The sequence below is a fragment of the Triticum urartu genome, chromosome 3A (assembly GCF_056163025.1).
Source record: "Triticum urartu cultivar PI428250 chromosome 3A, HENAU_Tu73, whole genome shotgun sequence".
Taxonomy (NCBI): domain Eukaryota; kingdom Viridiplantae; phylum Streptophyta; class Magnoliopsida; order Poales; family Poaceae; genus Triticum; species Triticum urartu.
In genome coordinates this window covers 64579716-64591328 of record NC_141875.1, presented here as the reverse complement: position 1 = coordinate 64591328, position 11613 = coordinate 64579716, and the positions used below count along the sequence as shown (strand labels likewise).

Below are 11613 nucleotides of genomic sequence, written 5' to 3'. Positions count from 1 at the left end.
AAACTTTTTTGCTCTCCCTCGTAAATGAGTTTGCATATTGCATGCTAGATAGCCCATAGTGAAATAACCAAGGTAGTAAGTTGAGCATGTGATAATGACTCGGACATCACCAAAAGACAATTCCTTGCAATTGGTTCGGCGGCCGCTAGCACATACTGAATCAGGTCATCGCGCGGTGCATTAAATTAAGGTAAATGCGTGTACCTGGCGCACCGGTCCAAACTTCGGTCGGTCGACTCGCTCACACCGCGCGTAGCGCTAACGCAGGAAGGGACACGTCATCCCCACAAGGGCCCCGCACACCGCCCTGCTCCCTTATCCTCTTCAGCGCGACTGCTGGCCGCACACCGCCCTGCTTCCTTGTCCCTTTTCTTCCTGTCCTGCCCACGCCGCTGCTCCTGCCTATCTATTTTTCTCCTACGCCATTTGCTGCTGCTGCTGCAGCACGGGGCGCCTCCCTCCCCACGAAGCCACATCGTCGTGGTGGAGCTGCTATTGCTGCTGCACGGGGCGCCCTCCTCCCCTCGAATCCGCATCATCGTAGAGCTGCTGCTGCTACTGCACGGGAAGCCATTGCCATGGAGCTGCTGCAACGGGGGAAGGTGCAAGCTGTGATGCGCGCCGTCGCCGCCGTTTTGCTGGAAGCAAAGCAGCGACTAGCAGGACTACCAGCCATGCGTGCTACAACGGCTGCGGCAAACCATGCTACAACGGGCCATGGAAAAGCTGGAACCGGGCGGCAGAAAAGCTGCGATCGGGGCCACAGAAGCTGCAACGGGTATGCCGTGATAAAGCTGGAACTGGCGTTCATATTTGCTGGAACCAGTGTCAAGATTTGCTGGAACCGGCAATCAAATTTGCTGGAATCGCTGTCGCGAGGGCGTCGTTTTACTGCAACCAGCCGTGGCGTTTTACTGGAATGAATTTTCTCCACTTCGAGGGCGACCATGGTGACCACAGTGATCATGATTCGCAGTTCGAGGACGGCAGCGCTACTCCGACCAGCACTTCCCTGCTACAAGCACCGTACGTGATGCTACAATCTGCATCTCGTTTTGCTACAACCACGCCGACTTTTTGCTACGACGCATCGCCGGCGTTGATTTTTTGCTACAACCACGCCAGCGTTTTGCTACAACCTGCAATTTGTTTTGCTACCACGCACCAACGCTGCCCTTTTTTTTGCTACAGCTGGTTGCATTTTTGCTACAAACGGCGCTGCCATTTTCTACTACGCAACACCGGCGACGAACAAATAGCTACGACCGGCGAGTTTGTTTTTCCTTGGGACGAGCGGTGATTTTTCTGCGACCGGCAGAGCTGTTTGCTAGGACGGTGGTGGCTGCTCATCTTTTTGCTGGGAGGGCCAAGCTGCACCGGAGATGGAGCAGAGGGTTGCGACGGCGAGTGTACAATACGTTGCAGTCGCCGACAGCAAAGGCTACGAACGACATGGTTGGATGCGTAGATCACAACGGATGGCGACACAGTGAGCGTGGTCGGCGACGGCGACGGCCGCGAAGGTGCCGATGAGGCATCGATGGCCATGGCAAGACGACATGTCGCCGCCGACAAGACAACTTGGTCAACGCTATGTCGATCTCTCTGCATCCGGTGTGAGATGAAGCGGTGGGGAAGGGAAAAGATAACATGGGGGTTTCTAATCTAACGGTCACAGATGGAGTAATCCAGCGGTCGTCGTACGACCGGCGCAACGCTTTGGCCGGTCGACCGGCGCAGATCATTGCCCTTAAATTAATGAATGTGATAATGCGTGGCATAGCAGTGCCCAACTATTACCACTGTGTTTCACTCTTCTCTTGTGTTGGGCCTGTGTGCGTTGGCTGGTCTTTTACCCAGTGTTTGCCATGGTTGAGCAGTGTGGTTGTTGGCCAAGACATTGATGCAGGAGCAATATATCGCTTGTTGCGAGATCTAACTCTGTCTCGCCTTTTACGCTCGCGGTTGTGTAGTCTTAGTTGGCCGGCCTAGTGATGCGGTTTTGGGAAAGCTCCGAGCATCGGTTCATGAAACGTTTCACCAGTTTTCCCGGTTCTGGAAAGGTTCCACACATTTTAGAGTGTAGATTCACTCATTTTACTCTGTACGTAATAATTTGTTAAAATATCTAGAAAGATAAATATTTAGACGACGCTGGCCACCAAACAAGCTCCGGTAAAAAAATTCCTAGGGAACACCCCCTCGCCTAGCCCCCTCGCCCAACGGCCTCCCGGCCGTCCTCCGGCCGTGGCCGATCTCACCTAACCGGCGCCGTGTGCCATTCCGGGCACGGCGGACACCACCTAATCAATCCTGATGGCGTTATCCGATCTGAACTTTGACAAAGGTCAAGATTTTGCTCAAGAGGTATGGAGAAAGTGGGGTGTACCCATCAACTACGAAGAAGGTAAAGATCTCCAGGAATTCATTCTGATGGCAGAATTTACCCGCTCCAAGATCCGTCTCACGGTGGACTCGGTTGCCACCATTCTCTTAGCATGCTTTGGAGGTCGAGCATCTTTGTTCAAGGTCCAACTTCTCCAAAATTGGTCCTTTCGTTTCTCCGTCTCCTCCAAAGAGGTGGGCTTCTCGATCATCAAAGGAGGTAATATTGCACTCCCTGAACTCAACATCAATTTCCTTCTTTGGGGTTCGGAAGGGCCAAACTCATCTTGGGAGCTTGATCAATATCTTCAAGAAAAGGAAGATGAATGGACTCATGTTTTTCGTGATCATCCTAGGAAATCTTACCTTCAAGCTCTTAGATCTCCTTCCACATATCCGATCCATGATCGTACTGGTGGTAATTCTAGGACAAATCATGTTCATCATGATCAGACTCAATCTGCGGACCGTAATTGCCGCGCAGTTAATGCGGCTGGCACTGGGGTCCGAGCGGGATCTCCGCCTATTCAAAATGGGGTTTCTGGGCTTCTCTGCGTCCGGTGCTTATTATCGGGTCATCTTCGGCCCAGCTGCAAGAATCGTATCAAGTGTCGTGCATGTAAGAAATGGGGGCACATCGCACGCGACTGCTACTCCGTTGGGCCTTCCGCCACGGCTTTTGGCATTCAGGCCCAAGCCAACTGCCCACCCACCCAGGCCCAAGCCAACAGCCCACCCACCCATAGACAGAATCCCACTGTTCCCGTGATTACGACTAATCAGCCGGTCATGCATCAACCTTTTCAGGGAAATTGCGGTGGCGCCTCGATTTTGCCTCCTTCAGTTGGTATCCGCCATTACTCCGGCTCCTCCCCTTCCATCACACAGAGACTTCTCGCAGCAGCATCCCAATCCAATGCACCCTCCCCATCCACCAACCTCTCCCTCTACAACACTTTGAGCTCGGGTGATTCGACAATGGTGACTTTCCCATTTGATCCTACGCCCTTCATCCCTCAAGGCCACCAATGTATTGATGTGGCGGGCCGACCGGCCAGGGTTCGCGTATTGGCGGATCCAGTCCCAGCTCTGCATGAGGAATGGGCTATCGCGACGATTGTTCCTATGCCCAACCTTCAAGTTCAGTTCAACACCATCCATGAGGTATTATCTGAATTCCTCACTGACGTCAAGCACATTGATTTCTCAGAGATCTCTCCTTGTCCTTTCGGTCAAGCCTATATTAGGCTCAACAGTGTTTTCGATAGAGATGATTTGGTACGAAACAGCCCACATCAGTACACGGATGTTCATCTGATTTTTGAGAAACACAACCAAGGCATGAATTGGAGGAGGATAGAGCTTACCAGAGAAGTGTGGATCTTACTTTGTGGATTCCCCTTGGATAGGAAGAGTATTCATGAGATTAGTAATGCTGTCAATAAGTTTGGCAAATTTGTGATGTGGGACAGGAATAAGAGTACCCGTGCAAATCAAATGGTGAAAGTTAAAGTAGAAGAGCTCTGAGACATCCCTGCCAGCATTGTGATTGGGGAGGGAGATGACACTGCTACTCTCTTTGTTCCAGTAGTGATCTTACAAGATACCATGTTGGGCATTGTTGCTCCTGATGAGAACCCAATCCCTATGTCGGTGTCAAAACCGGCGGATCTTGGGTAGGGGGTCCCGAACTGTGCGTCCAGGCGGATGGTAACAGGAGACAAGGGACACGATGTTTTTACCCAGGTTCGGGCCCTCTCGATGGAGGTAAAACCCTACTCCTGCTTGATTAATATTGATGATATGGGTAGTACAAGAGTAGATCTACCACGAGATTAAGGAGGCTAAACCCTAGAAGCTAGCCTATGGTATGATTGTTGTTCGTCCTAAGGACTAAAACCCTCCGGTTTACATAGACACCGGAGAGGGCTAGGGTTACACAGAGTCGGTTACAATGGTAGGAGATCTACATATCCGTATCGTCAAGCTTGCCTTCCACGCCAAGGAAAGTCCCTTCCGGACACGGGACGAAGTCTTCAATCTTGTATCTTCATAGTCCAGGAGTCCGACCGAAGGTATAGTCCGGCTATCCGGACACCCCCTAATCCAGGACTCCCTTAGTAGCCCCTGAACCAGGCTTTAATGACGACGAGTCCGGCGCGCAGATTGTCTTCAGCATTGCAAGGCGGGTTCTTCCTCCAAGTACTTCATAGAAGATTTTGAACACAAAGGTAGTGTCCGGCTCTGCAAAATAAGTTTCCACATATTGCCATAGAGAGAATAATATTTACACAAATCTAATCTGCTGACGTATTCCGTAGCGTGACATCACCCCACGGCCAAGTCTTTATTCGAATCGTTTTACTGTCCCACCTCAGTGCGTTTAGCGAGGTGGTTTCCTTGGCACGTCTTGTCAAAGCAGAGATCGTGTCCCCTTATTCCGGGATTCTCATCAATACGGCGTGGGTAACCCAACCGCGCCATTGATTACGACGCTGGGGAGATAAGCGAGTTTTACCAGGCTGGTGGGGACGCATAGTCGCGTCCGCCCATATAAGGGGATAAGGATCCACCTTTTCATCCACGCCTTCTTCCTCCTTTGCCTATCCATTTCCGCGCACTCGAGCTCCAGGGACCAAGTCCGCACACCCCACCTCAACCTTCTCCAGCCATGTCCGGAGCGGGAGGCAAGTGGTGGTCTCCTCCGTCACGGAGGGACACATCAAAAAACTGAGGAAGGCCGGATACTTGTCTAATGACATTGCGCACCGGCTTCCCGAAGAGGGGCAGCTCATCCCCACCCCCGGGCCCCATGAGAGGGTGGTGTTCCTCCCCCATTTCCTCCGCGGACTGGGTTTCCCTCTCCACCCATTTGTCCGGGGGCTCATGTTCTACTATGGCCTGGATTTCCACGATTTGGCCCCGAACTTTATCCTCAACATCTCGGCGTTTATCGTCGTGTGCGAGGCTTTCTTCTGCATCCGCCCCCATTTCAGCCTATGGCTCAGGACTTTCAATGTCAAGCCGAAGGTGGTGCGTGGCACCCAGGCGGAGTGCGGAGGCGCCATGGTGGGCAAGATGCCCAATGTCCTATGGCTCGAGGGCTCCTTCGTGGAGACCCTAAAGGGGTGGCAATCGGGGTGGTTTTACATCACCGAGCCGCGCGACCCTGAATGGGTCGCAGCCCCCGAGTTCTGATCCGGACCCCCTACGCGGCTCACCTCCTGAAAAGAGACGGGCCCGTCGTGGGGTAAAAAAGGAGAGCTGACCGGACTCCAAACATGCGTCCAAACCCTGGTGGACAAGAAGCTCAAACTTGTCAACGTAGTCCAGGTTATGCTCATCCGCCAGATCCTCCCGTGCCAACAACGGGCTTTCAACCTGTGGGAGTTCGACCCGGCGCAGCACCGAACTCTGAGCAGGCTCTTTGACACGACGTACGAAGATGCCTGGAAGGTGCTTTTCAAGGGCGCCGAGGCCCCCGCATCCGCTACCGAGGATCGCGGATTCAGCACGCAGCGTCACGCTAGCGCGGTAAGCTGTTTTTACCTTTTACAGGGTATTAGATTTTCATAGTTTGACTCTATGCGGGATCTAAGCTCCCTTACCTTTGACAGGATTGGCAGGAGATGTCCGGACAGATCAACTGTCCGGCTCCTTTGCCCGAAGGCCCAGCGGACGCTCGCTTGGCGAAGCTGCTGGTTCCGGCACCCTATGTGGTGCCGGAGAAGAAGGCCAAGAAGAAGGCCACGGGGACTCAAAAGAGTGCCTGGCGCCTGGAGGTGTTGGTTTCATCATCCAACGACTCCAAGACGCACTCCTCCCGTGAAGACGAGGAGGAGGAAGAAGAGACCTCTCCTCCTCTAGCGGGGGAAGGGAAGAAAAGGAAGGCCGCCCCAACTCGGGAGGCCGAAGGGTCCAAGAAGGGGAAAACCCTTCCTCCGGACTACTCCACCAATGCCGACGACGGAGAAGAGGAGTGGCCACTCAGGGCCAAGCCCCTGGCGAAATCATAAGTATTCGGACACCAGAGCAATTCATAGTGTTCCTTTCTTGCACAGCTCCTCCTTACGCCGAATATGACTATGCAGTCCGCCCAAGGCTGGGCTGGACGAGTCGTCGAGCGGCTCCCTAGATTCGTCGGATGTGAATTCGCTTTCGACGGCTACCTCCCCCCATCCTACGGACGACGCCGAGGTGGCGTCCCAATAGGTTCCAAGCCAGGAGGAGGTGGTCCTGGAGGCGCCGCAAGGCGTCCTCCCGGACTTCAGGCGTAAAGGGGATAGAACCCCCAAGGGCTCCAAGTCCGGCCTTGAGCCGGACACCGCGCCGGAACCTTCAACAGTTCTGGACTCCGGTAGGCAGCCTCTTTCCAAGAGGAGCAAGCCTACCGAGCCGGTGACCTCCGTCCAACCGGAGGCACCAGACAATTTGCTGGAGGTGCTTAACGGCACCTCCATCGACGAGGAGCACCGTACTATTATGAGTGCGGTGATCCAGAAAGTTCAGTCCGCCAAGAGCGGACTGATTGAAGCCTGTGCCAGCCTTCTAACAGGCTTTGAGGTAAGTAAAGAATATGTAAAAATATTACCGCATAGACAGTAGCCCCTGATGCTCTGTTCGGCGTTCGGAAAGAAAAGCCGAATAGAGGATCTAATAACATTCGCAGGAGTCTAACATAATCAAGTCAACATGCGTATGCAGGCTTCGCTGCTGGCCTCCGCCGCACTGACTGCGGAGGTGGATACGCTGAAGCAAAACCTCGCGCGGTCCGAGAACGAGCTCGGCCATGCCAAGAGGCAACTCGAGGAGAAGGAAGGTAAGTAATACCTTGCGCAAGTATATAGAGAAGATGTGGTTGCAAAAAATGACAGGATCAACATGCTATTATAGGGGCCACGACCGAGGTGGCAACCCTTAAGAAAGTGCTGTCCGAGGCCGAAAACAGAGCGGCCGCGGAGCGCACAGAGAGAGGGAAGCAGGAGGCACGGGTGGAGGAGGTGCAGAAAGAGCTCGAGGCTCTCGTGAAAAAAAAACGAGAGTTTGGAGCTTGACTCAAAGATGCAAGCATCCGAGCTTGCGGCAGCCCTCGAAAGCGCGAAGTCTGCCAAGGCCGAAGCCCAGAAAGCCCTCCAAGAAATTGAAGCGATGAAGAAGATAGCGGCGGGTAAGGCATTCATTATGCAAAGCAAGCACGTGAAAGTGAATACTTGTTACTTACCCGAGTCCGGAGCTCTCCAGGAGCATTCGCAGATTTTCCCCGCAGTGCGTCTGATGCCGCCGCCTACTATCGAGCCGAGGAGGGGAGCTTGACGGAGAAGGTGTTCTGGTCTCAGTATGCTGAGGCCGGACACCTGGTGCCTTTGAGCGACCAGCTGAAGCAAATGGTCGAGCTCCACAAGGTGGCCGAACAGGCCATAAAGGGCCTCATAGTTCGGCTTTGGCCTGGAGAGGCTCTGCCTGGGAGCTACTTCGGGTTGGTGAGGCGGCTGGTGGATGCCTGTCCATGGCTTGAAGTAATCAAGCACTCCGTCTGCATCGAAGGTGCCCGTAGGGCGCTTGCCCGTGCTAAAGTGCACTGGGGCAAGATGGATGCGGAGAAGCTGGTGAAGGACGGGCCGCCGCCGGGGAAGGAGCATCGCCTCCCAGAAGCGTATTATGAGGGTGTCCTGAAGGGTGCCCGCCTTATAGCGAATGAATGCTCCAAAGATGTAATTTTTGAGTAAACTCGCATTTGTGATCCTGTACGTTGAAAACTTGTTCATGTGCGCTAAGCAACGCTTTTGAATTTAAAATATTACCTTCTGTGCGGCCGTTTATCAAATTTGAGATATGGCGAGTCGTCGGCTTCTGCCCCCATGCCACGAGTGCTGGGGTGTTCGGGATAAACATGAGCGCTCTTTTTCCCATTCTTGGGTCCTTCGAGGGAGGCGCTCAACACAACGAACAAGGCAATCGGACTATAGTGCTTGAACACTCTCACTTAGCCATAGAATTCTATAATTTTAAATTTCGGCGAAGCCCCTAGTGTTCGGAAGACTGAGTTCGGGGCGCTATCCATGCCTAGGCCGGACAAAGCCGACTCCTCGCTCTAAGCGGCATAAGTCTTTAGGGACTCGAAAACCTCTCAAACAGCGACCAGCTCTCGCCTCATCATGACGGTCAGTTTTAGCTTTCTCTACTGAGGTGCTTAGCCCAGCTCAACTGGGGCACAATCGCAGTAGTTCTCCTAGTGCTACCTTAGCCGATATAACGGAATGTAAGGTACCAAAACATAGGAGCCGGGCAAATCCAACTATTGACCCAAGACATGATTCGGAGCCGATGCATATAATGCTATAAGTTTGGGGTGCCGCACTTGTGGAAGTGTTCGGACTTCTTACACCGTATTGTGGGGTACTTAAGCCCCTGGCGTATTGGCCGTACCAAAGTGTACGGGTGCAATATGCCATTAATGAACATATATTCGTAAAAAAGAGTAATGCAATAATAGACGGAAGTTATGCATTGTTTATTTAAAAAAGCTGCGATCAAAGCAGAACGATACAAATAGTGCAATAAGCAAAAGATGGGACTATTTAACATGTCCTTTCCAGGGGCGAGCTGCGGAATGGTATGTGAAACAGGTATACTGCTTGTTATAGAGACCACCTTAGAGTTCCATAGTGCGGCGTAGCTTTCTGCTTCCCTGGTTGTATCGTTTGTGCGGCAATTGTACTGCCGGACAAGCCTTCCGAAGAATGCAGTCCTGAAAATAAGAGAAAATTAAGAAATCAGCAGCCCCTAGTGCGGTTTAAGCCGCGTTTCGGGCATGCCGTGATGGTGCCCCTCCCCCTGTGCCCATGGTATTTCCAGAGCGTAGTTATGTACGCGCAACACTGGTTTCGCAAGTTTGCTAGGGCCGGGGTTGGGGCCGCATTGCTACGCTTGCTCGGAACGTGCCAGGCGGCCTTGTTGTAGGTTACTCCGGGCGCGCTTGATGGTGTCCAGACGTTTAATGGCCGGACTGGAGAATTGCCTTGAGAGGCTGCTTTGTACTTCCGCTGCGATAGCCGCCGTATGCTCCTCCGTTCGGAGAGAGCATTCGGTGTTTCCATTGACCGTGATGACTCCTCGAGGGCCTGGCATCTTGAGCTTGAGGTATGCTTAGTGCGGCACCGCATTGAACTTGGCAAATGCGGTTCGCCCGAGCAGTGCGTGATAGCCACTGCGGAACGGGACTATGTCGAAGATTAACTCCTCGTTTTGGAAATTATCCGGAGATCTGAAGACCACTTCAAGTGTGACTGAGCCTGTACAGTTGGCCTCTACACCTGGTATGACGCCTTTAAAGGTTGTTTTAGTGGGTTTAATCCTCGAGGGATCGATGCCCATTTTCCGCACTGTATCCTGGTAAAGCAGGTTCAGGCTGCTGCCGCCGTCCATAAGGACTCTAGTGAGGTGAAATCCGTCAATAATTGGGTCTAGAACAAATGCAGCGAATCCGCCATGACGGATGCTGGTGGGGTGGTCCCTTCGATCAAAAGTGATCGGGTAGGAAGACCATGGGTTGAACTTTGGGGCGACTGGCTCCATCGCTTATACGTCCCTTAGCGCACGCTTTCGCTCCCTCTTGGGGACGTGGGTTGCGTATATCATGTTCACTGTCCGCACTTGTGGGGGAAAACCTTTCTGTCCACTGTTGTTCAACGGCCGGGGCTCCTCCTCGTCATCGCTATGCAGCCCCTTGTCTCTGCTTTCGGCATTTAACTTGCCTGCCTGTTTGAACACCCAACAATCCCTGTTGGTGCGATTGGCTGGTTTTTCGGGGGTGCCATGTATCTGGCATGAGCGGTCGAGTATTCGGTCCAAACTGGACGGGCCCGGAGTACTTCTTTTGAATGGCTTTTTTCGCTGACCGGGTTTAGAGCCTCTGAATCCGGCATTAACTGCCGTAGTATTGTCGCCGTTAATGCGGCGCTTTTGCTTGTTGCGATGCGACCTGCCACTGCTGTCCTTGGTATCCGAATTACCAGGGCTCTTGGTCATGTTATTGCTGCGAGCTAGCCAGCTGTCTTCTCCCGCACAAAAGCGGGTCATAAGTGTCGTGAGGGCTGCCATAGATTTCGGCTTTTCCTGTCCTAGGTGCCGTGCAAGGCACTCGTCGCGGATGTTATGCTTGAAGGCTGCTAGGGCCTCTGCGTCCGGACAGTCGATGATTTGATTTTTCTTGGTTAGGAATCATGTCCAGAATTGTCTGGCCGATTCCTCTGGCTGCTGAATTATGTGGCTAAGGTCATCGGCGTCTGGTGGTCGCACATAAGTGCCCTGGAAATTGTCGAGGAATGCGGTTTCTAGGTCCTCCCAACAACCAATTGATTCTGCTGGCAAGCTGTTAAGCCAATGCCGAGCTGGTCCTTTAAGCTTGAGTGGGAGGTATTTGATGGCGTGTAGGTCATCACCGCGGGCCATGTGGATATGAAGGAGATAGTCCTCGATCCATACCGCAGGATCTGTTGTGCCATCGTATGATTCGGTGTTCACGGGTTTGAAACCCTCGGGGATTTGATGATCCATTACTTCATATGTGAAGCATAGTGGGTGTGCGGCGCCTCTGTATTGGGCTATATCACGACGCAGCTCAAACGAGCTTTGTCTACTGTGTTCGGCCCGGCCAGATTTACTGTATCCGGAGTGACGATTACCGTCTCGTGCCGTGGGGTGCCCATGCGATCCGTAGATCGATCTTGTTTGCCTTGCCTTGTCCTCCAATATATCTCACAGGTCTGGCGCATTTTCCCGTGCCTTGGTATTTTTTGAGCGGCGCCGGGGTGCGGCTTGAGTGGAGGGCCAAGAGGCCTCTCTGTCGCAGCCACGGGGTGGCCGGTCGGCCGTATCATGCACTGGTGATGTAGGTTTAGGTGCTTCCTCCTCTAATCGGGGTAGCAACCTGCGCTTTGGGTAGCTCTTGGAGGGGCGTTCGAGTTCATACTCTTCGGCCGCAAGGACTTCAGTCCATCTGTCGGCTAGCAAATCTTGATCAGCTCTAAGCTGTTGCTGTTTTTTCTTGAGGCTGCTCGCCATGGCCATAAGCCTGCGTTTGAAACACTCTTATTCGATGGGATCCTCCAGCACGACAAATTCGTCGTCGTCGAGGCTTGCCTCGTCTTCGGAGGGAGGCATATAATTATCGTCCTCGACCTCTCTGTCTGCCGCTCTCTCATGAGGGCTGGCTTCTCCATCCTCCTG

General features: G+C 53.0%; 1 long non-coding RNA gene across 1 annotated transcript; it reads left to right on the top strand.

Moving 5' to 3' along the window:
• Positions 1 to 368: 368 nt before the first annotated feature.
• On the top strand, positions 369 to 1939 carry LOC147978587 (uncharacterized). Its single transcript, XR_015599602.1, has 2 exons — positions 369 to 1026; positions 1192 to 1939. It is a non-coding gene; the product is annotated as an uncharacterized LOC147978587 (long non-coding RNA).
• The last annotated feature ends 9674 nt before the right edge of the window (positions 1940 to 11613 follow it).